The 24,737-nt window shown below is 49.7% G+C and overlaps 1 protein-coding gene across 2 annotated transcripts in view; it reads right to left on the reverse strand.

The window, feature by feature from the left end:
- Positions 1–24,737, reverse strand: part of LOC131566784 (discoidin domain-containing receptor 2-like) — a 64,858-nt gene that overhangs the window by 40,073 nt on the left and 48 nt on the right. The window contains exon 1 of one of the 2 annotated variants that reach the window (XM_058818183.1): positions 9,228–9,368. The exons of the other annotated variant lie outside the window; for it this stretch is intronic. The gene's annotated coding sequence lies outside the window, so the exon portion shown is untranslated. Of the gene's footprint in view, positions 1–9,227; positions 9,369–24,737 lie in introns of those variants that run through there. 2 annotated transcript variants of the gene reach the window in all.

Raw genomic sequence — 24,737 nt, forward strand, 5'->3', positions numbered from 1 at the left:
ACACTATGCTATAAATACCTTAAAGCCAATCATCTAAAATTACCCTTACTAGTGAGTCCTACTACAATACATCTTTCATAATTCTATTTCTCTAAAGTATCAGTCTTATTTACAAAGCCACCCTTTGAAACTTGTTTCTAGTTCCATTTCTCTCTCAACAGTATCTTAGCCTATAGTATTTATATTAATATTTCCTATCTCAAAGCTTACATACTATGTAAACTTTCTATCAGGTTTTAAGAATTTTCTACTAATTCATTTCCCACAGCCAGTGACCAGAGCTTGTTGAGGAGGGCCTGGAAGGAGAAGAGCAGCTTGGAGATGTGTCCCAGGTGACTTTTGTTCACCTTTTGTTTAAAACTTCCCAACAAGGAGCCCTCAAATGGGCAATGACACCACACAGACTTCACACCCCCATGCTCCCTCCAGAGCCTGGCAAACTGTGTGAGCTTCAAGATTCAGGCTGGCTCCACCAAAGCACACAGGGATTTCTCTCTGACCTGCCCAGGAATAAGGGGAAGGATGGCTGGAAAGCACTGAAACAGGGACTGTGGGTAGGCTGAGGGCCCAAGCCCCACTGCTGCAACAAGAAATGAGAGCAGCCCCAGACAGCAGTAAATGTTCAAATGCCTCTGTTTCCCACCTGGTCCAAAAGCCCAGCAAAGAAGGATCAAGAGCAGGGCAGCATCCACCCTCTGCATCAGCACAGCACCCACAGCCCAGCTGGGGCTCACCCTGACACTTAACATGAGCACTTTCCTTTGATAACAATAGTTGTGCTGTGCCCCCTTGTCCTCTCAAAATGACAACAGCCACCAGTGTCACAGCAACTGAATAAACACAACACAAACAGCTCCATTATCTCATATGAACAAGCACCATAAGGTAAGAACCCATTTGTTTTATGGTACCTTTTGTACTGCCACAGAGCCAGTCACATCAGCACCACATTCAGGTGGTTAAATAAGGATGTAAAATATCAGGAGGAAGGAAGGGATGAGGTGTGAGGACAAGGGAAGTCACACAGAAATGCCCAAGCACCATTTCAACTCCTGCCACCCAGCCAGCACTGGAGAAAAGGTACAAACTGGGGGGCATAGACAGGTGTAGGTGCCACCTGAGAACCAGGGGCTTCTCAGGACTTGATGGGCACATGGACCTCTGCAGGAACACAGAAATAGCATGGCTTGGGGGAACTGCAAACCAGAACTGGAATATGCAGCCATAGAGGCCAGTCTGGCCTCCAGGAGAGGAAAGGAAAGCTCCAGAGCTGATCCAGAGCTCACCTGTCAGCAGCTCTGTGCCTACAAAGCTGGCTTTGAACAGGGCCCTTGCCTAAAGGGTATCCAAGACAAGCAGGGTGAATCCTCTCGGGATGTGTCTCCAACTGCTGACAGAAGGAAAGGCTGGTCTGGACTAGCCCTGTCTCCCCCAGTTTGGTACCATGAATTCTCACCTTTGTGTGTGGCAGAGGTGAACATTTCCAGTAGTGCAGCCCTGCCCAGGCACCTCAGCAGCTGGTGCAGGTTCTGCTGTGTTTGTTTTTCCCACCACATTTGGTTCCCAGTGCTGGATCACCAAAGTGCCTGTCAGTGAGCCCTGGGAGAGGTGATGGACACAGGGAGCAAACATTGCCATTCCTCAGCTCTCTCACAGCTGCTGCAGTGCCAAGCAAGGTCAGCAAGAGTGGTTTTCACCCTCCAGAGGGTGAAACATTTTGGAGGAGGGTCAGCCCCACTCAGGAGCTGCAGAAATCACTGTTTGAAGAATTACTGATGTTGGTTGGTGCTGAGTCTCAATCTCATCCAGGACTAGACTGGATTCCCAAGCTGCACACTTCCCAGAGCTAGGACACACTGAAATTGCTACTAAATACAGCCCTCTGTACAGACTACTTGGGAATCATCTTACTAAGGACTTGTCCTGTGTAAATGGCTCAATACTTTTCTTTCAGCTCCATTAATCCTTTGCTGTACTCATGCCTATCTTCCCACCCCGCCCACACATACACACCAAGTGCCAAAACTACAGCACAAGCCTGAAACCAGTAAAAACAGGATTAGCAACATCCTCTGAGAGGCAAGAAAGTGTTAAACTCTGTTCCCAGGCCCGACTGGATCAAGTTGCTAATTGCTAACAGCTGGCTGCAGGAGAATAAAATCCTGGTACAATCATTGGGAGAGTGGGGAAAAAAAAAATCTACTTGTTGAAAAACTCACCAAGAAATGCAAAAGAGGGCACTTTTCCCCAATAAACCCAGCAGATAGCATGCCTGAAAAGCCAGCCCATGCCTCCACAGAGGAGCAGCTGGCTGAGACCCAGGGCACAGCAAAGGCTCAGCAAGCACAGGAGGGAGCTGTTCCTCAGTGATGTGCATGAGGAAGGTGGGACTTGGAGCTCCTCCAGGCCCTGCTCTCCCTCCAGAGATCCATTACAGAGGTCTGGCATGTTTGCAAGCCTCTCTAGATCCCAACTGAAACAGGCATTTGTTTTAACTGGTTCCTTTGCAGATCATTATCCCGGAGTGGGACCTGAGGGTTTGCTGCAGGAATCCCACTCCAGATGCCCAGAGCCACACCAAGAAACTCCACAAGACACAGAGAGTATCACACACACAGTTCTGTGTACAATAGGAGAGGCTATCCTGAATCACAGCATCCTCAGAAGAGGTCCAGGAACAAGCATGAGGACTGGATGGCATCTCCTACCATTCTGAAAGGAATTCCATGGGGAAGAAGCAAAGCAAATAATTGGGGCAGTATCGGATGCTTGAAAAAATAAGAGCCTGGGAAGTGTGATTTCCATTTTTCTGGCTCCAAAACAATGGTAGAGCATTTCTCTTTGCCTCAGAGTTAATCTGAGAGACCTCAGCCCCAGCAGCCTTCCCCAGGAGCACATGCAGCTCTGGTTTGGACCAAACAGAATCTGGTAATGAAAACGCTCAGCAGAAAGAATTCTGTTCACTTTTAAAAATGTTCTGCTTAGTTTACAATTCAAATACTGGCACAAGAGTGACAAAACAGAGCAGGGCTGCTGGCCAGAGAACATGGCCAGCCCCTCCAGCAGAGCCTGGAGGGTGAAGGATGGACCAAGCCATGCTGCTTGTGCAGGAGCCCCATGAAAATAAGGCAACAAATTTCCCCTCAGGTGAGCTCTGAGTGTGGTGTCTCTCCCCCTGGATTCAATCAGCCAGGCAGCAGTGGGGAGGTCTCTATGTGACACGTGGATGGCACCTGGACAAACCAAGTGCCAACAGTGACACCAAAATTCACTGTGTCAGAGTGACAGGGCAGCTGGGCAGGGCCAGCAAGATCCTGGCATGAAGTGCAGGGCTGCAACTTGGAGAGGAGATTTAGGCACCAGCAGAGGTGGTCAGAAAGAGGAGAAATCCATTACAATGTTTGGAACACAGTGGGGGACATTGGGCAGAAATAGCGACACCCCTAAGTGATGTCCAGAGCAGCAACAAGGCTGGACAGATAAGAGCAAACAGATTTTAGGTGAAAGGGTTGTTGTTAATCAAGATGCATGTGAGAAGTAAGTCACAGGAACAGGGAAACTGAGACAGGAAGAGGCTCCAGCATCATCTTTGAGGAGGCATTGGAGTCCTGTCACAAGAGACATGAATGTGGGACCAAAAGGACAACATTGAGGAGTGGCACTTGGGGTGGGACAGGGACACCACAGAGCTGAGTCTGAGGCAGTGGCAGAGGAATGGGAACACCAAGGACTGAGTGTACTCCATGGTCACCCCCTTGAGAGGTGGGGACAGGCCTGCCCTGAGGCTGAGGAGAGTCTGAGCCTTGTTTTCCATGCTGTAGCCAAACTTCTTAATGGGGTTATGAAGAAAGTGACACCTCACTCCTAGTGAAGCTAGATTCTAGGAGAAAAGCAGCATTTCAGTCACCCACACCACAGCATGTGACACTGGGAGGAGCTTCTGCCCATGGACTCAAACACGAGGCACTGCCTCACCCACAGCCCGGAGAGATGCTGGTGCTTCTGCACAAGGCCAGTAAATCCTCCAGCTTTTTCCCACTGCCTGTCAGCCAGTCCTACAGGAGTGCGGTGTCCTCAGTTTGTCAAACTGCCCAGAGCACTTCTGTCACAAAACCAGACTTGGGAATAAATGAACATGCATTAAATGTAATTTAATCCATCCAAGTAACAAGACTAAAATTATAAACCATTAGCAAGACAAAACCAAAGATAAGGAAATGCAAATTCACTGCACCACAAGGTGGGTTTTAGCTCAGCTAAACCAAACCAAAGCTTTCCCCCCAACCCAGGGCACAGGAACTCTGTGCCCATCTCAACCAAGGAACCTGGAAGTGCTTGCCATGACCCAGCCAGACCTGCCAGGGCCCTGCTCAGGACAGGGCCATTCCCCAGCAGTAGGGGCAGGGCAGCCTCCAGCACACCCTCCAAAATACACATCCCTCAGCTGCAGAGGATCCAGTTCCCAGCTCCAGCATCACTGTTTCTGTAGGACAGAAGTGGCAGGAAAACAAGATTGTGCACAAACCAGCAGCTCCAAGTTCCTCCCTTGTCCCTGCCCAAGCAGCAGTGTCCCTTACTGTCCCTTTCCAGAGCTTCCTTCCCACCCTGACAGGCCCAAAGAACACTCAGCACAATGACATTTTCACTGTTCCTAAACACTGGCATCTCTCTCTAGCTTTTATTTTTTTAAACAATCCTTAAAATACATCATCTAAAAGTCCGCAATAGTTCTCTCAAGACCTGCAATCTCCCACTGCAAAGTCTCACATAGCAACCATCCCCAGGACATGTTAACCACAGAGATGACAGATGGGGTATTAAGAGCACTCAATCTAAACCACCTTCCTCCCTCCCTGCTCTCAGGGGGCTCCACCATAACCTTTTACTTAACTGTGCTCTAACTTGCACTCAGAAGGAGATCAAGTTGCTCAGCTGCAGAATTATTTGGGCTGGAGGAGATCCCCAGGAGAGCATCTAATCCCAGCTCCTACTCCAAGCAGGGTTAGCACCAATTTCAGAGCAGCCTGTACGGGGCTTTATCCAGCTGTGCCTTAAAATCCCCCAAGGATGGAGGCTCCCCCCACCTCTGTGGACCACCTCTCCCACTGCTCAGCTGTGTGAAGAAGAAAAACTTTATCCCTCGTTATCCCAAGGCAGAAACTCCTATTATCTTATTGACAATCACTGTCAATCCTCCTGTTATGCACTGCCTTGATAATCTGCTCTTGGGTATTCCAGAGCTGCTTCTTTTCCCAGCTGAACCCTGCTGACTCCACCAGCCTGCTCAGGGAACCAAGAATCAGCATTAATTTATTAATAGCTTCTCCCAAGCTTCTCCCTGGTGAGACAGAGGCTCCCTCCAGTCAGATTTTGCCCTGACTCCCACTGGCTTGTTCCAGGGAAACCAGGGAATAGCAGATTTGTCCCACACTGATGTCAGAGCACAGCTCCTCACCCTCTGCTTGCAGAGTGCAGGGATCACATTCCCACTGGTGACTATTTTTGAGGGGTATCAGGTGGCACTTTCTAAATCAGCTCCTTGAACACAGCACTGAGCAGCAACAGGGACAGGGAGGCTCTGCCAGCCTGGCACAGGGCTGGCATAAGGATCAGAGCCCCCACAGTGCCCAGTGGGTGCTTCTCAGCTCAGAGCCCACCAGCAGTGCTGGGGCAAGCAGGAAAGCATGAAGGACATGCCAGGGATCAGCCAGGGGATCCAACACAGCCCTGCTCCCACGGCAAAGCCTCCTCTGCCCCCTGGGAGCAGCAGCCTTTGGTCCACAGCAGGGCTGCATCCCTCAGGATCCGGATTTATGGTGCCAGTGCAGCTACTCTTGGCAACCAGTGCAAAAATCTCATTAAACCCATTAAATTTGAGGTGGTTTTTTTTGGACATGATCTGCTTTCCATCAGAGCCCAGGGATTGCTGAGCATGCTCCTTCTTTAACGTGGTAGAGGTGGGTCTGCACTGCCCGCTGGTTACCTGCTGCCTTCTCCATCTTAAAACACTGCTACAACATTTATGTTTTCCCAAACTTCTGGAACTCCTTTGGTCTTCCCAGATTTATTACAAATTGGCAGCCAGGATTCAGAAAGCTGCTTTGGCAATTTGTTTTAAACAAACAGGTTCCAGTGTTGCTCAAGTTTCAAAATACTCTGAAATGTTATCTTGGGTTTAACACCCTCCCTGGTTACCAGTGCAATGGGAGGTATTCTGAGAGAATATCATGCAGCTTCTCCACAAAAATGGAAAAGAAATGTTTTAATTCTCTGCATTGTTATCAGCAATCAGCTGGGTTTAACATTTCCCAACAATATAAGCACCGCTGATGAAATTTATTTTGTTTTACAGATATTAAAATATTTCTCACTGCCCCATGATATATTTGCTGTGCTTTTTCAGTCATTTTAGCTTTCCTTATCAACTGCCTACCTTCAAAAACACCAGTAACAGGTCCTTATCTACAGCCTTTGTTTTGCAAATTGCTCATAGTTGAGCCTATTTAAAAGCTAAAACATGATTACTGGGGGAAGCTCTTTGCAAAACCAGAAGAGAAGCAAACCCTTGCACAGAGCTGCACACAGTACCTGAGAACTGCTGATTTTTGCAAGGGTGGAAGCCAAATTCTGAGACAATTCAGTGAAAATCAAACCAGAAACAGGATTTTGGAACATCTACTAATTGAGCTGCCCTTCAAGTCTCCCTCAAACCACCACAAATGTTGAAAATATTATCAAAAGCTACATTTTATGAGTTTTGCAATTTCTCTTCATATTTGTAAAAACAAAACTCAGAGCACCTGTAGCTGGCAAAAAGCCCCTGCCCTTTGCCTGAGGAGCACTGTGGGCTCTGCTCCAACGGCACCAAAAAATGTTAATAAAAATGGAGAGCCATGCCCTACAGCCACAGGAAGATACCAGACTTGCAGAAGCTTTTCCAGTCTCAGAAAGAAGCATAACTTACCATCCTTCCCTGCATTCCACAGACTGCAATAGCCCCAAATACCAAAATGCAGAGTGGGAAGGGCTCCAGGCCCCCCAGAGCACCCCAGGAGCCAGAGGGGACAGTTCTGGCTGTGACCTCAGTGGGTCCCATTCCTCCAGAGGCTGAGCACAGCCTCCAGCCAAGGCAGCCCTGCCTGGGTACACACAGCTGTTGCATTTGGCCTCAGCAAACTTTGTTTACGACCCAAAGTGGTTTTAAAGTTTAATTTATGAAGTGCCTGGCAGAGATGGGAGCAGTGAGTGGCAACACTCACACAGCACCTGAAACACAGCACCAAGCCTGGAGACTCCAGGGAGGATTTCCAGGCAGCTCCGACCACGTTGCACTGGGTTTGCTGTTTACTGGTACAGCTCTGCAAGATAAAATTTAACTTCCCATGTACAGAGATGAAGGTACCATTAATTAAGCATTCCAGCAAAATATTTGCCATGATTAGAGACAGTTCAGAGAAGATCTTTGCTTACCACAATGTATTTCAAGCAATCAAGGCAGATGCTCTGCTTATAAACAAAGGAAAAGCCAAGAACACAGAAAAAATCTTGAGCAGTATTTCACAGCTTTGGCAAGGCAGCATGACCAATTCTGATTAAATTTTCTTGAGACGACAAAAAACAGAAGCCCACAGAGATGTAATAAGATTTAGCAATTATGCATAAGGCAGGTAGCAGCAGGAAAATCATGGTATTGTTTGAGGCAAAGGCAAGAGAAACAGGAGACATGAGAAGGGAATAAAGAAATTTGTAAAACAATGATGCCTAAAACCAAAAAAAAGGTCCCCATTTACCTCTTTTCCATATTGAAAATGAACTGAAATTAAAAAACAACAAATTAAAACAGAGGAAATGAAATTCCACAGCATACCATGTGCATTGAGCCTCTGGGATATATTGCCACAGAGCAATGTGGGAGTAATTCAATAAAATATTGGAAGTAGATCTCCATAATAAGAACATCTGCAATTCCATTAAGAGAGTGAAAGAGAGCACACTGGAGATGAATTTTGCTCTAGCCAGGCATAAGCAAAGCAGTAACTGGTGTGAGCAGGGGTTATCTCCTGCACAGGCAGGTTATTCACAGCTGGCTGCACTCTGGGGCTTTCCTGGGCCTGTGATAAGATGGGTGCCTGAGTAGGTGGGCTGTGTCCCAGCCAGTTTGGCAAGCTCTGCCTCTCTGCATAGAGATCACATTTCAGTTTTCAGCAGCTTATTGTGCAGCTTCTCAAAAAGAGAAACAACACTACCCACCTTTTCTTAAGAGATTATCCACTGTGACACAAAAAGAGCAGATGAAATTTCAGCCAAACCTATTAAAGAAATACCTGTGGAGCAGCGAGCAACCCTGAACACTCTGTGTGGAAACAAAACTATTTTGAAAGTTCTCAGCACTTGAAAAAATGGGTTTACTGAGGAAATAAATAAGATTTTATCTGGAGGGGCGGCTACCAGAGAGCCCCATGGTTAGCCCTAACAATGAGGATTTTCAGGACCACCTTCCTGCATATTCATACTCCCGTGTTTCAGGGTAAATGGGAGCCTGAGAAAGTTTAAAACTGCAGTAGGTGCTTCAGGAGGGGACAGGGTCTGCCTCTCTGTGGGAGAAGAGGTGAGAACACAGCAATGCTCCCCCACAGAACCTGCTGGGGCAGGAGCTGCTGGGCTCAGAGCACAGGAACACGTTCCCTCACTTTCCCACTGCCCACAAGAACTCGCTGCCAGCTCCAGCTTTGTACATCTGTCCCAGCCTCAGCCCTGGCAGCTCTCAGAGCTGGCACACTGCCCACACCCCCCAGAGCCCCAGAAATGCTGCCCAGAACCCAGCCAGCAGCACTTTGTGCCCACAGAACAGCCTGAGTGCCCAGGAACACATCCATGAGGGAATGGCCATGATTTGGGAACCCCCCCAGAGCCCACTCCTGCCCAGAAGCCAGCCAGCAGTACTTCATGCCCACAGAACAGCCTGAGTGCCCCAGGGGTGCCCAGGAACACATCCCTGAGGGAATGGCCACGATTTGGGAACCCTGCTGGAGCTGTGGGAGGGAAAACAGGCTGCAAAGAGCCACCCTCTCCCTCCCAGGCCGAAAATCCTTCACCTCCCAGCACAAACCCCCTCCACCACTTCCAGCAAGCCTCCGAAGGCTTTATCCAAGGACAGAAACAGGAGGGGAGAGAACAGAGAGAGCTGATACCAAGCTGAGAGCCAGGTTAAGCTGCAAGGACCCTACCTGCCTCTGCCAGGGCCTGCTGAGCACAGGGAACAACTGCTATGGCTCTTTGGAGCTCCACAGGTTGAGCCAGGCTGTAGTTTCGACATTCCTTGCAACTTTCCACCAGCACACACATGATATGTTCAAACTTGAGTGACTCCTCCCTCCTCCCTCCCTCCGCACACACAGACAGGCCCAGGAGATGGCCCTGCCTCTATCATCCCAGTTCCTATAGCAACTCCTGACCCAGCAGATGGAAACAGAGCTGTTTTCTAGGCAAATCTGCCTTCTTGGATTCCTCTGCTCTTCCCTGCTGTTGGCCCCTCCTTGCTCCAGTGCTCTCCCTGGGGGCTGCTCAGCTGGCACCTGGCCCAGACTTTGCCTGGAGGAAGGCCAAGCTTTGAATTCATTTAGTAAAACCACAACATAAAGCAGCTCTCCTGCTCAGGAAGCAGGGCCCGTGTAGTCCCAGGGGCAGGCCAGGCTGCAGAGCCAGCCTGCACCTTCTGGTCGAGCACAGCTGCCCGTGCTGGGCAGGAGGATCCAGGCAGGAACATCTCTGCTCATCCTCATCCTCACCCATCCACGAGGAAAGGTAAGACAGAACTAGTCATTTATTAGCAAGTCCAACCAACAGAATTATTGTCACCTCAGGCACTTCTCAGACATTTGGACTTCTGCTTGCAAAGCCTTTCCTGGAAGAGGGAGAGCCCAGCTGTGACACCAGGGCTCTCTGTGTGCTCATCACAACTGCTCACCCATTGCTGTCCTCAGGTCAGGGCCCCACAGCAGTGGAGGTCACCAATGCAGCTGTCTGAGACAGCACATCACATTCAATACCCTTCTCTAAAAATACAGAAATTGAGGGAAAATAAAGAACTCAAACCAGGCTGTGGCATTTCAGGGGAGATAATTACCAAGGGTGACAGTGGGAATGTCATGAGCAGGTGGCTCTGTGGTGACAGGGCAAGCAGGACTGCAGCTGGGAACAGGGTCAGCAGGTCTCTGTGAGACCACCCAGACCCAGCACAGCAGCTACAGAGCTGGTTTTGGGTTACAGAGCTGCTTTTGGGCTGCACAGCCCTTCCACCCCCAGCCATCCTTGCCCACAGGGGCTCTGCTGCCCTGGCCACACAGCAGGATGGGGACATGCTCAGGTGGGTGAGAAGGGCACTGGGGCTCGAGAGGAACTTCTGAGGGCACTGTGCTACAACCCCAGCAGGAGCCATGGCAGCAGAGGGAGAGCAGAGAGCAGCAGGAATGTGCTGACCCTGCCTGCTGGGAAATGCAGGTGCCAGCCTGCCTGCTGAGAGGGAGCTGCTCAGCAAGGGAAGGGCTGCAATGTCTCTCTCACACACCTGGCAGGGCCAGGACTCCTCCCAGGGCCAGCAGGGCAGGGCTGGGAAGTGATGCCAGCACTGTACAGGACTCACAGGGACTCCACAGCAGGAAGATGGGACAGCAGCCATCCAGCCCATCCTGCAGAACCCCACAGGCTAGATCAGTTTCCAGCAGGAATCCCAGCAAAGCCTCAACGGAGCAGCAGGTATTTTGGGTATCCCAAAGCAAGAAAGGAAGCAGACACAAAGCACACTGTGCCCACACTAAGTCCCAACTGGAAGATGCAGTCAGGTGCCACCCTGCTCCCATTTTCCTCCCTGCCTCCCTACCCCATAACCCACCTCTGGTCTGAAAACAAAACTCTGTATTTTTTTTCCCCCATGATAATTTTTCCATGCATCAGTGAGTTAACTAGCACAGAGGGATGGGACAGTCCCTAAGGCTCCTGATGGCTGGGACATGAGCAGCAGTAGGGTGGGTGTGGGAAGACATCAGATCCCTTTCTGCCTGCTCCAAAGCGGTGTTACTCATTCTGATAATGGCACTCTCCTCCCAAAACAAGGATGCCTGCCCTGAGGACACAGTGGTACATGGGAATCAAGCTGGATACAGGCCCCTGGGGTAAACTGGGACCAAACAATTCCCTTTGCAAGACAGATTGTGGCAGCAGGAAACAGGACATCCAGGAACAGGGAGTCCAGGAGTGGCATCAATAAAAGCATCAAAGCAGATGCATATCACACAAACAACATCAAGAGGTTAGAAAAAGCTCCCGATTTCCCTGTGGTGCTGGGAAGAGCAATGGCTCAACTCACAAACAGATCTGAGGAGCTCCTTTCCCTGGGGAAGGACATTGCTGTGGAGGCACAAAACACTGCTGGAAAACTGCTGAGCTTGCAGTCAGACTCACTTGAGCAGTTCAGCACAGAAAAAGGCTCTCTGCTGGATGCCCTCTGAGATGTAACTTGATCCCACAGTACACATCCACTAATCAATCGAGGGATAAAGCAAAGCAGAAAACAGTCGTTTTTTTTTTTTTTACTGGAATGAGCCCAAATATGCACAATAACAGATCCCACTCAGAGCTATTGCAAACTCAAGTGCTTGGGAGAGTTTTGCATCTCACATCGCAGAGGGAGCATATTTCTGCAATAGCATCATTGCTTCTCAAATTGGGTATTTGAGAGACTTCCTAATGACCTCATAGCAGCACATGTGACCACTAAGTCATCTTCTCAAAGGACCAGCAATAACATCAACAGACCCTGTTTTGGTTGTGCACAGGACAGCTTTCCTCAGCACAAGCAGGTTCCTGAACAGTGAGGGAGCAGAAAGGAGCAGGACCCAGCTCAGGCCAGAGCTGGCATGGTGATTGTTTCTCCAACAGATTCTGTTTGGCCTTGGAAAAGATCCATCCAATTAACAGATGAGGAACCATTAGCACATACTAAATTCCACATACAAATTTAGACACAAAAGCTTGTTTATCCCAATGCAGGCCAAATTCGTTGGGTCTAAGGCATCTATATGATAATGTAAATCCCAGAAGAATTCCAAACACATTCCAAGAGATAAGAGGTGAACTCACAAAACATGAAATAATGACTTGAAAGGGTTTCCAATTTTTTTTTTCTCCCAGTGCTTAAAAATAACCCGCTATGCTGGGCAGCAAAGCAGGAATTAGGAATTTGTGGGTGATGAACTGGTGAGCTGATCACATTGGGATGGGGAAGTCGCCTTTTGCTGACCCCAAGCCACCCCCAGTCAGGTGGCACTGGGAGAAATAAATGAGTGAACAACTGTAATTAATTTAACACTGAGGTGAAGGCAACTACACAAAGAGCTCAAGCCAGACTGATGGCCTTGAACACCTGAGGAGATCCCTCCTCTGCTCCCAGCACAAGAGGAAAAGTGACAAAATCCCACTGTGGAGATGTCAGGAGACCTGCACCAGACAACTTCCCAGTTACCAACAGTGATATGGGAACACACATCCAAGCAAGAATAAGGAACATCATCAAACAGCACCCAAGAGCTCCTTCTGGCAGGACTCTCCTGCAGCAGCAGCACAACAGGTCCACAAAACCTCCTGTCCCTGCCCAGGGGCTCTGCCCCATGGCCTTACACTGCCTGCCTCCCACCCAGCCCAGCTGTGGCAGGATCTCCACCTGCCTTATCCCTAGAGGGCTCCAGCAGGAGCTGGTGATCCTGTGAGCACCAACAGCTCCTGTCACACAGGACCAGGACAGCACCCAAGTGGCCTTGGGATAAACACAGACACAGCTGAGGAACACAGGACAGCCCCACTACGGAGGCTGGACCTGCACAGTGTTAAAGGTTTTTATTCTTTCAGTGTGAGGTGGTGAAAGCCAACTCCAGCCTTCACCTTTCCAGGAACTCTTGATGGAACACAGAAGCCTGCTGTGGAAGTGTCTGTTTACACCCTGCAGCCCTGTCCTGTCCTTACCCAGAGTGAGTGTGTTCACTCCCACTACCCCATGAAACATCTGCTCAGCCCAGCTCTGCTGGAATCACCCTAGCACTGCAAAAAACCCATTCCAGCCCTAAACCTGGGAAAAGAGGGGAGTGGGGCAGAGCCTGGCATGATGAGGAGGGCAGGTCTGAGACATGACATCTTCCAAGAAATCCTGACAAACCACCTCCACACACCAGGTGCTGACTAGAGCTGCTCTGCAGGGTACCAGAAGGCTCAGAGCTGAGAAGACAGAGCTTGTGGTGACATTACAGACACCTGATGTGGGACACACCCTTCCCAAGGGGTGCAAAACAAGGGCTCCAATGGAGTATTTACCACATTCCACCCACCTCGTGCCAAAGCAGATTTCCTGCTCTGAAGGGAGATGATCAGAGTCCTCAAGAGGGCAAGTACCAGAGCAGAACTTCTTTACCTCTCAGTCACTTCCCAAATCACCAGGACAGCCTCTGGCCCAGCCATGGCACAGATACCTCCTCATGTCCCCCATGTGATAAAGTTTTGCAGCTGTGCCAAGCTCTCTCCTTCTGGGCACATAGGCAGCTGCTCAGAAAAGCCCTGTCCTGAAGCAGAGGCCTCATGCCACCACAGCTCCCTCTCCCAGGAGCCAGAATGGCTGGGGAGGTAGCAACAGAGGAACAACAACTCTTCCCCAGCTCCAAAAATCTCTCTCAGAGCTTTAATTACCAGGAAAGTTCCAAACAGGAGCAGCCTCCCAATTGCCCTGTTTAAACAACAGGGTCCCCATCGAGGGCTGCCCCAAAGGTGAGGGTGAGGAGGGGTAAGCCCAGGTCAGAAGCAGGGCAGTGAGCTCAGCTCAGCCTCACTTGCTGCAGTGACCAGGGCCCAGAGCACGGAGCTGCTGGCACAGAGCAGTGCTCAGCTCCTGTAAACACTCCCTGGCCATCACCGCTGATGCAACCACGGGAAAGGGGCAGAGAAAACCCTTCTGTGCAAACAGACATCCCTCCCTATCCCTGGACACCAGGACCAGCCCAAGCAGGACATCTCCAGCCTTTCTCTTGTCTGCCTGTTGAGCCAAAAACCCTCTGGCGTGCTGCTGCAGATGAGGATCACTGCCACATCAAAAAGGGCTCAACTCCCATAAACCAGAAAAAAAGCTCTGGGGTTTTGACCCCTAATCCCTGGAAGCAGTTGGTATATTCAGCAGGCACATGGCTTCTTTCAAAGCTGGCCCTTCTTCTTGAAGCACTAGTATCTAACATCCTGAGTGTTATCCTTCACACATTCCTCCCCACCACAGCAGCAGGCAGCTCTTGCTGCCCATCATCCCTGTCAGGAGTTTGGAGCCAGGACATGGTGTAAGGTGTTCTGACAAGCAGAGCTACACAGGGACTGCTGGGGACAAAGTTCTGCTGTCTCTCTTACAGTTCACTTCCCCACATCTCTTCCTCTCTCCCAGAAGCTTCCCAGATAAATCTGTGTGTCATATCACATCTCAAAACTACAAGCTGTGGGGATCTGAGGAGACCAATGTCTGAGTAGTGATTCCAGATCCAGCTCAGAGAAAAGCTAATCAGCATCCTTCACCAGAGGTTTGATTGCAGACACATGGAAAACAACAGCAGAAAAACCAAAGCAAACCATAAGCACTGGTTGTAAGCTTCATCAAGGAGGAACAGCACGAGGGAAGGGAGGTTCAGCACCAGCCATGTGATTTCCCAGCAAGGGACACCAACCCAACTGAGCCATGGAATGGGCAGAGCTCAGCTCAGGGCAGCAATACCACTACAGCTCCTCCCCTGCAGCACAGAAAGAGAGAGCTCTGCAAAAACAAGTGGTGCATGGAAAAACTGGTGGTAACAAAAGAGCTGTCAGCCTGTCACTGACCCCCCTGCAGCCCTTTACAGCTGCTGCTGCAGGACCCTCTGGCCACACAACCCCAAACCTGACCTCTGCACTTTGGACAGGGTGAGCACATGGAGAGCAGCTGACAACAGTGATCCCCACATTTCTGTGATTCCTCAGCAAGGACCCTCATCTTCAAATAACTAGAGCATGCACAAGGCCATGCTCCCAGCCCTTCTGGCTGCCCTTTCTGGCATGGAAACAAAAGGCAGGAGCAGTTCAGATGTGCAAGATACCAAAGGGCCCCATAGCAAGTGAGGATTTGTAACCCACCCAAGGACACTGCTGCTCACTTCACAACACCAGATTCATCCTACACAAGGACTGGTTTGCACACCAACACAACACAAATCTGCAGGGCAGATGGCAGTGCCAACACCAGGACCAGACCACAGGAGCTCTCCTTTTCAGTGCACATGAAGCATTCATATAATTCCTGTTGCAAAAGGGGATGCACAGCCCAGGGATCCAGGTCTGAGCCTAGCAAAGAGGCCTTGGCTAGGGAAGCTTCCACCTCCTCAGCAGCTCTTTCCATCTCAGCCACTTCCCTTCCAAGCAAGGCTTCCTGGCCTGAGCAAGCACAAGGGGTGTTGCAATCCACAGTTCTGTCTGAGGAAATCCAGCCCAGCCACAGCAGCAGGCCTGGTCTGTGCCATCCCTGGACACCCACTGTGTCCAGAAGCCCGTGCCACGTTGGAAGGCAAGTTGCTCCTTGGATGTAGAGGGCTGCTCTGCTCCCTTTAACTTGCAGGACCACAAGGGGTAACTCAGATGTGCACACACTCAGCTCATGGGAGCTTTTCAGACTCTGGGGAAAATCCTCTCCCTCCCATGGCAAGGGGCTGAGGAGGGAGGATAACAGGCAACTGCGTTCCTTGTGCATGTGTGGTCTCAGTCTGGGCAGCACTGATCCCACACTCTGCCTTGGGGCAAGGGATGCTCAGGGGTGCTCATCCTGTGCCTCCTGACAGACAGAATTCCAATGGGAAAACACTCATGAGCTCATTGCAGCTACAGGACATGTCCTACAGGCACTGTTCCACCTGCAATTCCCCATGCAAGCACAGGAAAACCACCTGACAGCATCCCTGCCTTTTGCTCAGAAATAGCACAAGGGTCTGCTCATGTTTCCCATGTTAGCACAGAACAGGATTCAGATCCATTACACATTACATTAACCCTACTGGGACATTTCCCACAGCTCACTCAAATGTTTTCAAACCTGCAGGATGAGGTCATTCCAACCTAAATGCATAACCCACTCTCCAAGGTGGCTCACTAGGTATAACTTCCAAGCAAAAGCAAACAAAAGCTGATCTGGTGTGACACCCTGCTCCATCCCCAACATGTTCAAGACTTGGCCAGACAAAGCCACGGCTGAGCTGATCACTCACATGCTGGAGCCAGTCCCACTTCAAGCAGGAGGTCAGGCCAGAGCCCCCCAGATATCCTTTCACCCCGTGCTTCCATCATTCTGTGGCAGCAAATGAGAAGAGGCAGAGAAATCACTGCCAGCAAGGAAGGCTTGCATCAAGTTTCTCTGGAGTAATCCTTCTAGGTAATATTAAAAGCTTGGTTAGCAGAGATGTCAGCACTGACACAATGAGGGCTAATTCTGTCCTGGCAGGAGCATTGAGTGCCAGGATCTGAGCCTTGATGTACTGCACGGGTCCCAAACAGGGTCAGCACACTGCGTCACTGCCCTTGCACAAATTAACACCCACCACAAGAGAGGCCTTTTTGGAAATGTAACTTCAGCCATGCATTCAAACATAACAGTCTGCAATAACCCAAGAATACAGATTAAAAGTCAGATAGCCAATAGCTCTCGAGACATTAGAAGCGACTAGAAAATTCATTTCCCACTATAAGTCTTTACTCTAGGGAGGTCTCAACAGTACTGCTGCTATTTGGTGTCCTTCCAGTGCTGGGAGAAGGCCAAAAATGCTGTAGCAGAGACTGAACCACACTAATGGGTGGGTTCAGTCCTTGGGAAGAAGGCAGAGTGTCTACATGGAGTAAGTCTGGAGGGTGATGGGGAAGCAGCTGCTGTCACTGAGATGAAACAGGGTTGCTGGTCAGCAGAGGAACTGCCATCAGTGCTGCTCCTTCCACATGTCCACCCATGCTATCCACACATGACACTGGCCAGCAAAGCTCATCTTCTCAGAGTAAAGCCCTGTCCAGGTTGTCCCAGAACACAAAAGAAACATAAGAATGCTGCTAGCCAAGTATGCAGACAGAAGGCATCAAACCCATGGAAAGAGAAAGGACACTTTGTGAAGTTATTAGAATAATCTCCATCACAATCCAGAGAAATGCAAAACACATACACTCAAAAACAAAAATTCCACAGGATGAATTCACAGCATTGGGTCCCTCACTCAGGGAAAGTGAGGGAGCTCTGTATGGCAGCTCTGCTGGTCTGATTTGTTCCCCTCAGCAGCACAGGGGTAGCAGCTCAGCCCAAAACAACAACAGGGCATTGGAGGCACATTCCCAGCATCCCCAGCTCATCTCCACTACAAATGCAGAAATGAAAGATAAACATTCCTGGAAGATCACATTACCCAGCATGAAGAGATGACAGCTTGTCAGGAGCAGCAGAAACAGGCTGAGCTCAGTGGAAGGAGTCATCATAAACTGACATCTTCCTATTGGAGAATCCTGATACTCCAGCTATTTCTGCTACAGTATTTAATTATTTAATTTTGACAGGCAGAAACAAACAAGCACAAGTGAAATAACATAACAGTAATCGAGATGGACAACAAAACCTGACACTTGGCTAGTTCAGCCTCCTCCATAGGAGGGTAACACAAATGAGGGACACTACAACCAAATGATAAATGCAACAAAAACATGGCCAGACTCCCTTTCTTCAAGGGAAAATAAGAGCTGCAAAGGCAGTGTGCTCTGCAGGCTCTATCTCTGTATTTGCTTGTTCTTGAGCAGCTCTTTGTTACTGATGGGTGGGACGTTTTAACACCTTAAATGTTATTCCCAGAGAAACCGAACTAACTCCTCATTTGCACAGCACAAATTCATCTGGTTGGAAGAAAATAGCCCGCCCTATTCCTCTGGCCTCCAAAGTGCAGCTGGCAGCCTCAGGACACAGGACAGTGCTGGGGAAGGAACACAACTCTTGACTGTGTTTGTCTGTGCCTCCTCCCTCCCCCCGGGCACACAGGAGCTGATCAGCCCCGTGCCATCTCCTGACAGGAGCTGACTTGTTCCAGGTTCATGTCTCACCACAGTTCTGCTCTGCAGAGCTCTGCAGACAGCTTTGGGCACAGCACCCAAACATCAAGACAGAAAAGTCACATCAGGTCAGGAGAGCATCATCCATGCTGGGAGCACATCCAAGCAAACACCCAAAGCTGCTGCATTAGGAGAAGACAGGCCCCAAATCCAAACTTTGGAATGACTCCACCCAGTTTAATTCCTTGGTCATGCATTCTGCAGGCATTAGCTCTGAGTGGGCTGGGGTTCTAACAGCTCCACACTCAAAGCTTCACGGACAAAACAAGGTTTAGGCAGCACTTTCCAGAGCACAGATCATCACCTCCCACAGGTACCCTGCCAGTGATGACCATCAGCCAGGCTCCAGGAGGACAGACCCAGCAGGATCCCATCCAGGAGCAGAGTGAAGGGTAAAATGGTTAAGCTGCTACAAAAAATATACAGCCTCACTGCCATCCATCAGAGCAACAAATGCTCTACTAGTCCTTTCCATCAATAAAAGGGATTAATAGCCAGTAAGGGCATGGAACCAAAGCAACTTGTGTTCACAACTATTTTACCTGAAGAATAAAATAATACCATATAAAAAGCAGATATTTAGTGTATGTGGTACGTGCATTAGTACACACTCTCAAGGAAACCAGATGAAGCTTGATAATCTACATACAGTTTTCCACTTTCACATGCTTGACTTTCTACCTGTGTGAAATTAAATATTAGAAGAAGCTCCTGATAAACTCCCATGGGACAAACATGCTTAGGTGACAGGGAAAAAAAATACCATTAAGCCCGTGCTGATCTGTAAATTCTACTTTCAATTATTTGTTTCAAAAAGAAAGCTCACAGGAGTGACTGAGAGGAGACTACAAGCAGAACATGGCTATGGAGTAGTGAGAGGTTTTAACACATCTTGCCTTATGCATTCCTGTCTTCAAGTTGCATAAAACGCTGAGAGATTTAAAGTTTGGGATTTGAAGCTTTCCCCTCCCAGTCTGACTCCATTGTTAATTTTTTTTAGAGATTGGGATCAAGTGGCTCTTTGGCTCTACTTCTGCAGCCAATAAAAACTCCACCCACCCTAAATCCATTGCATAATTAATAACTTTGTGATTGGCAAGAAGTGATTTTAGGCACAAAGAGGCACTGGCATCAGAAAGGCACCTTCCTACCTTGCCTGTGAGAACAGGTTGTACTTTAAAGCTGCTGGCAACAAAAGTTCCCTATGCTGGGAACACCACCCAGCATCACCTCAGAACAGCTTTGCTTAATTTTCAACACTCTCAAATGATGGCTGTGATTATTTTGGAAGAGTAGCCCAGTTGCCATCAAGAGGAATGGAAACCAGTGTCCCTTCTGAGAGTGAGAGCAGGGATTGCTGGGATCCTCTGCAGCAGAACACCACCAAGTCTTCCCTGTTCAGAATGTTCTCATGCATTAACAGAAAAAACACCATCAATTCTACATAAATTCCTTTGCTGAAGCCAGCAGCAAAACGTCTGTGGAATTAAGGCAGATGAGAGCCTCCCCTCACTTGGGCTAATCCCAACCCCACACACACTAAAGAGAGAAACAGAGCTCAGGAAAGATGAAATACTTCCTTGCCATCATCTCCCGTTGCTGTCCAAGCAGCAAGCCCCAGCACTTGGAGCATCCCTGGGTATTGTGTGTGCTCAGAAAGCTCTGCTGGAGCACAAAGCCACCCTGAGGTGGCCCTGTCACAGCCCCTGGGGCTCCGTGTGTGCCATGAGGACACGGGCATGTGACTCGCGTGTTAAAACTTTCTGGCTCACCAGTCGAAGTTCAGATTCTTTCCCTGCAAAACACACTGCATGATCTCATCTGCAAGCAATCAGCCTGAGAAATCAGCTTGTTAAAGGAAGCTTCTAGGAAAGGAGAGAAGCCTCTGGAGGATTTGGGGGCCTATATGATTTTAACCACTTTGTTAAACCCCAGCTGCTCTTCTCCCCATTGGGGTCACACAACCAAGAAACCATTTCTCCTCCCACACAACTCCAGACAGGACAGTTTGCCAACACCTAACTGCAGCATCCTATTTGCATTGTCCACAGCCTGAAAACACTCACATTTTCAAGCAAAACTCATCTCAAGCAGGCACTGAAAGAGTGCAAGAAGAAACTCAGAGCTGCAAGCTGAGCAGCATCCAGAAAAGCAATTCATTAAACATGCAACAGTGATCATCTCAATGTGTAAACCAGAATATCCTCTGAATTTCTGGATGTGTATTTCAGCATTTCCTCACAGTCCTCCCTGGGACCCAAGACATGCACCAGAAGACAGGAATAACCAGTACAGTGTGAGCTCTGCAGAAGAGTAAGGAACAAGCAATAAACTCCCTGGAATGCCAGCTTTGTCCTGAGATTGCTCAAAGTGATGTGACAGAATTTTACCAGAGTGTCTGCAGATGCTTCAGGAGCCCTACATGCTCCCTGTGCTACAATATGCTCAACACCTTTTCCTGCCCAGTGAAAGCCCTGAGGAAGCAGCACTGCAGAGTGCAGGACAAAGCACAGCATCAGATTCCCAGCTGCACTCCCAGTTTGGCTCTCCAGGGCCCTGTGGTGAGCAGAGTGAGCCCTGTGCCACACATTCAGTCACATTTGCATCCCCTGAGTTCCCAGAAGCAGGACCACCATTCTCTCACACTCAGCAGGGAGGGAGGGAAGATCAGAGCAGCATCCTGCCTCCCTCACTTCCTCCCAGGCTGTCACACCCTGCTCAGCTGCTCCCAGCAGCATCTCCCAGGCAACCCCATCCCAGCTGCTCCTCGCTGGCCATTCAAGTGCTTTCAAAGACTTTCCTTAGAATTCTTGCATAGAAATCACTGTTTAATGTTCAGCACGAACACAGGAGGCAGGGGGGAAAGGCAGGCTGTCTCTAACAAAGGAGATCTGCAGGACTGAGCCCCTGGCTCTTTGCAGCTGTGGATTATTCCAAGTGAAGTGATTATTCTGTACTTCCAGCACCCATTTTCAATTCAACTTGCAGAAGTAACTGCTCTGAAACAAACAGAAGGCAACAAAGATCAGGCAACACATTTATTAACATGAGAGCAGAGAGAAAAGTCAATTACACTGGGTTCTCCCTCACTTTGCATCCTTACAAAAGCTACTTTATATACATAAAGTAACTTCTGCAAAGAATTTACTTTATACAAGAACTAGAAACACCTCAGCCCATAGCTGTTGAAGCTGCTGTGCAAATCAGGGTGAGGCACTTAGCCCCAGACAATGCAGGATCACAGTGATGCTGCAACTTTTTTGGTCAATGGTGGCACCTTCTAGCTCCAAATGACACTGTGAAGCTCACAGCAATTTGAAATAACTGTCTTGAAAAAGCTTTGTGCTTTCTGTGTCTTTAAGAAATGCATCGCTCTGACTGCAAACATTGAGGCTAAACAAAATGTTATGAGGGGAAAAAAAGTCTCCTTCAAGCTTTTTACTCCCCAGCCAAATTTCTAATTTTACCAAATTAAGAGCAGACACCCCCCTCACCCCAACCCCAACCTGATGTCCACTACTAAAATCAAGGTACAGGACAACTGCCCCCAATTCCTAGAAAACCACAGCTCAGAAAATTCAAAGTATAAAGGGAGGGGGGTAATACTGAAGGGCTCAGCTGCTGGCTCCTCTGGTGCAGCTCTTCAACCAAATCATGAAAGAAGGAGAAAAAGGAGACTTTCCAGCTCAAGTTCCAAGTCCTTTTTAAAAATCAGTTTATAACCACTAAAATAAACACAGTAAGAACAACTGTGCAGTAACTGGGAACCTGCAAAAACAGCTGCAGTTTAAGAGCAGTTTAGGCAATGTCTGGCAAACACCAGCAGATACAACAGCCCAGGAGGATGGCAGCACACTGGGGAATGAAATAGGGAATTTCACCCACAAGCTTACTGAGGCACTGCATGAAGTTCACCCACACTGGGCAGAAGCAGCTATTCTGTGCTGTTTACGGCCATGGTGAGCTGTTAGAACTGCCCCTCTCCCAAATTCCAACCTCCTCCTCCTCTCCCCCATGCCGCCTCAGCCCAGCCAGGAGTTTCCCAATGCACCTGACACCTGGGCAGGGACACTGTTGTCCTGTCACCCCAAAAACCTTCTGCTAGAAACCCAAAAACCTTCTGCTGGCCACTCCAGGGCACAGATCCCCAGTGCACCCAACCTCCCCAGGAAACAGCACCTTGAAGGGAAGGAAGGGCAAGACACCTAGAACGAGCAGACTTCTCCAAGACACCATGGCTTGGATGTTTTAAGTCACTTTAGGACATCTCCAGAACAGCAACCACAGCAGATGGTGCAGAAGGACAACACTCTGAAGGAAATCCATCCAGAGCCCTCTGACATCTCACCTTTGAGCTCCCCAACAGAACTCCCCAGGATTTGGGCATTCTGGCTTTCTTTAGAACTGGTGATCCAATTCTCCACTCGGTGTTATCCGAGGAGCCACATGCTCTGAACATCCTCCTTCGCTGCAGAGCTGACAGTTTTCAATTACAGCCAGTTGGAGTTGTTCTTGGCTCTCCATCCCTCACCACAGACCTGTGCTCTCCAGGGCCAGGCTTCTCAGTGTGCACATAAAGCAAATTCAGGAAAGATGCAGCAAATAAAAGCTTTCCTGGACACTGACTGGAATTGGAAAGGCAAGAACTCCTAGGACAGGTAAGGAGACAGCTCTGGGCAAGGAGGAGATGACCTGGGCCATTTCCAGGGGAGGAAGAGCACAGGAAGCCTCAAGTCTCGCTCTTGGAAGTTTTAAAGTTTTTAAGTTAAGTGGGATAAGGGGTAAAGCTTCTAATGTACATTAGATATGAGAAAGCAGATTTTTTGAAATGAGGGTGGGGAGGCCCTGGCACAGAGTGCCCAGAGAAGCTGTGGCTGCCCCACCCCTGGAATTGTCCAAGGCCAGGCTGGATGGGGCTTGGAGCAACCTGGGACTGTTGAATATATTCCTACTCACTGCAGGAGGGTTGGACTAGAAAAGATTCAAAGATCCTTTCCAACTCAAACTCAGTGGTTCTAAGACACTGCAAATGTCAGACTGCAGCTTGTGACCATCAGAAGGATAGAGATCATTTGCTCGCAGCAAAAGAAAGCTCACACCACCTGATACCTGCCCAGGGGAGAAGCACACACCTGGATAATAGATTTAGGGCTTCTTAAAATACAATTACTTTCCTAATTATACACCAGAGGCCAGAACCCACAGGCTGAGCAAGCCACGGGCAGCACAGCAGTTAATTCACAGAGAACTCCTCTTGATTTCCACAGCCCACATTACCCAGACATCAGACTGAATGGACATCGGAGCCTTTCTAATTTTATAGTCCTCAGAGACAAGGCAGGGACGGCTGATGGAAGAGCAGCAAGGCCTCTGCCCACACACACCACTGCTGCTGGCTCCACAACTACAGAGCTGCTTCTACTTTTTTTTTAAAGATTTTTTTTTTTTAATGGAGTCAGCTGAAGAGAAAATGAAGAGCTCGGCATTTTAAACCAAAGCATTTCAAAATGCTTGTTTATCTTTCAGCCTCAAAAGAAGAGAAATAAAGTGAAACAAAATCTCAGTCATTCCCTCTTAAGTTTTTCCTCTCTGCCTCCAACAAAGCAAAGTGCCCTGATCTCCACTTGATCACTTTTTCTTTTCTTCCCCCTTTGGCTTACAACATTTCAATTAGAGAAGCTGACACAAAACAGTCCCGGATTCTCATATTTTATCTTTTCCCCATCTTACCGCTCCATTAAAGAGTATTTAGAAGGCAGAGGAGCCAAAGGAGCAGCACATCCAACACAAAAAAATGGATGGGGAAACACACCAACGAACAAGCAGTGGCATAAACCAACAAAGGCTACAATAAAATTTTTAAACCAAAGTTTTCACACAGAGGTCTGCTTAAGGAAAAGAAATATGGAAAGCTCTTTTTTTCACAGGGAGAAAAACCCCAGGCAAACGAGCCATGAGGCAGCACGAGTGCCCAACTCCCAAAGTTGCGAGGCAGAGCCAGATCGCGGGAGCCGAGCCGAACAAACCCGCCCGCACCGCGGTTCCATCGCACCGCGCACAGCCCAGCACCGCCGGCGGGGCAGCGGCACCGGCCCGGGCGGGAAGGGCCGGAGCGGCCCGGGGGACCCGCACCCCGCCGGGAACCCCCGGCCGGGGCGGAGAGGCCGAACAAAGCCCAGCACTCGCTTTTCTTCGCGGGGCTCCCGGGCACATCCCCGCCCGAGCCCCGCGCGGTCCCGGGCAGCGCCCCCACAGCCTCGGGGGCTCCGCGGGGACCGAGCCCGGCGCGGCCGCCCACAGCCCGGGGCACCCCGGGAGCCCGGCCCGGCCTCTCCCGGCCCAGCGGGGACACCGCCCGGCACCCACCGAGCCCCGCAGCGGCTCCGCGGCACCCTCGGCACACCGGGAGCCCCGCGGGGCGCCAGCGAGCGGCGCCCCGGGGGCGGCCCCGCGCTCCGACCGCGGCGGGACCGCAGCGGCCGCGCCGCCCCCGCTCGGTCCCGCGGGGAGCCGGGCCGGGAGCCGGGCTGGGAGCCGGGCAGGGCGGGGCGGCCCCGGCGCTT

The sequence above is a fragment of the Ammospiza caudacuta genome, chromosome 21 (genome assembly GCF_027887145.1).
Source record: "Ammospiza caudacuta isolate bAmmCau1 chromosome 21, bAmmCau1.pri, whole genome shotgun sequence".
Taxonomy (NCBI): Eukaryota; Metazoa; Chordata; class Aves; order Passeriformes; family Passerellidae; genus Ammospiza; species Ammospiza caudacuta.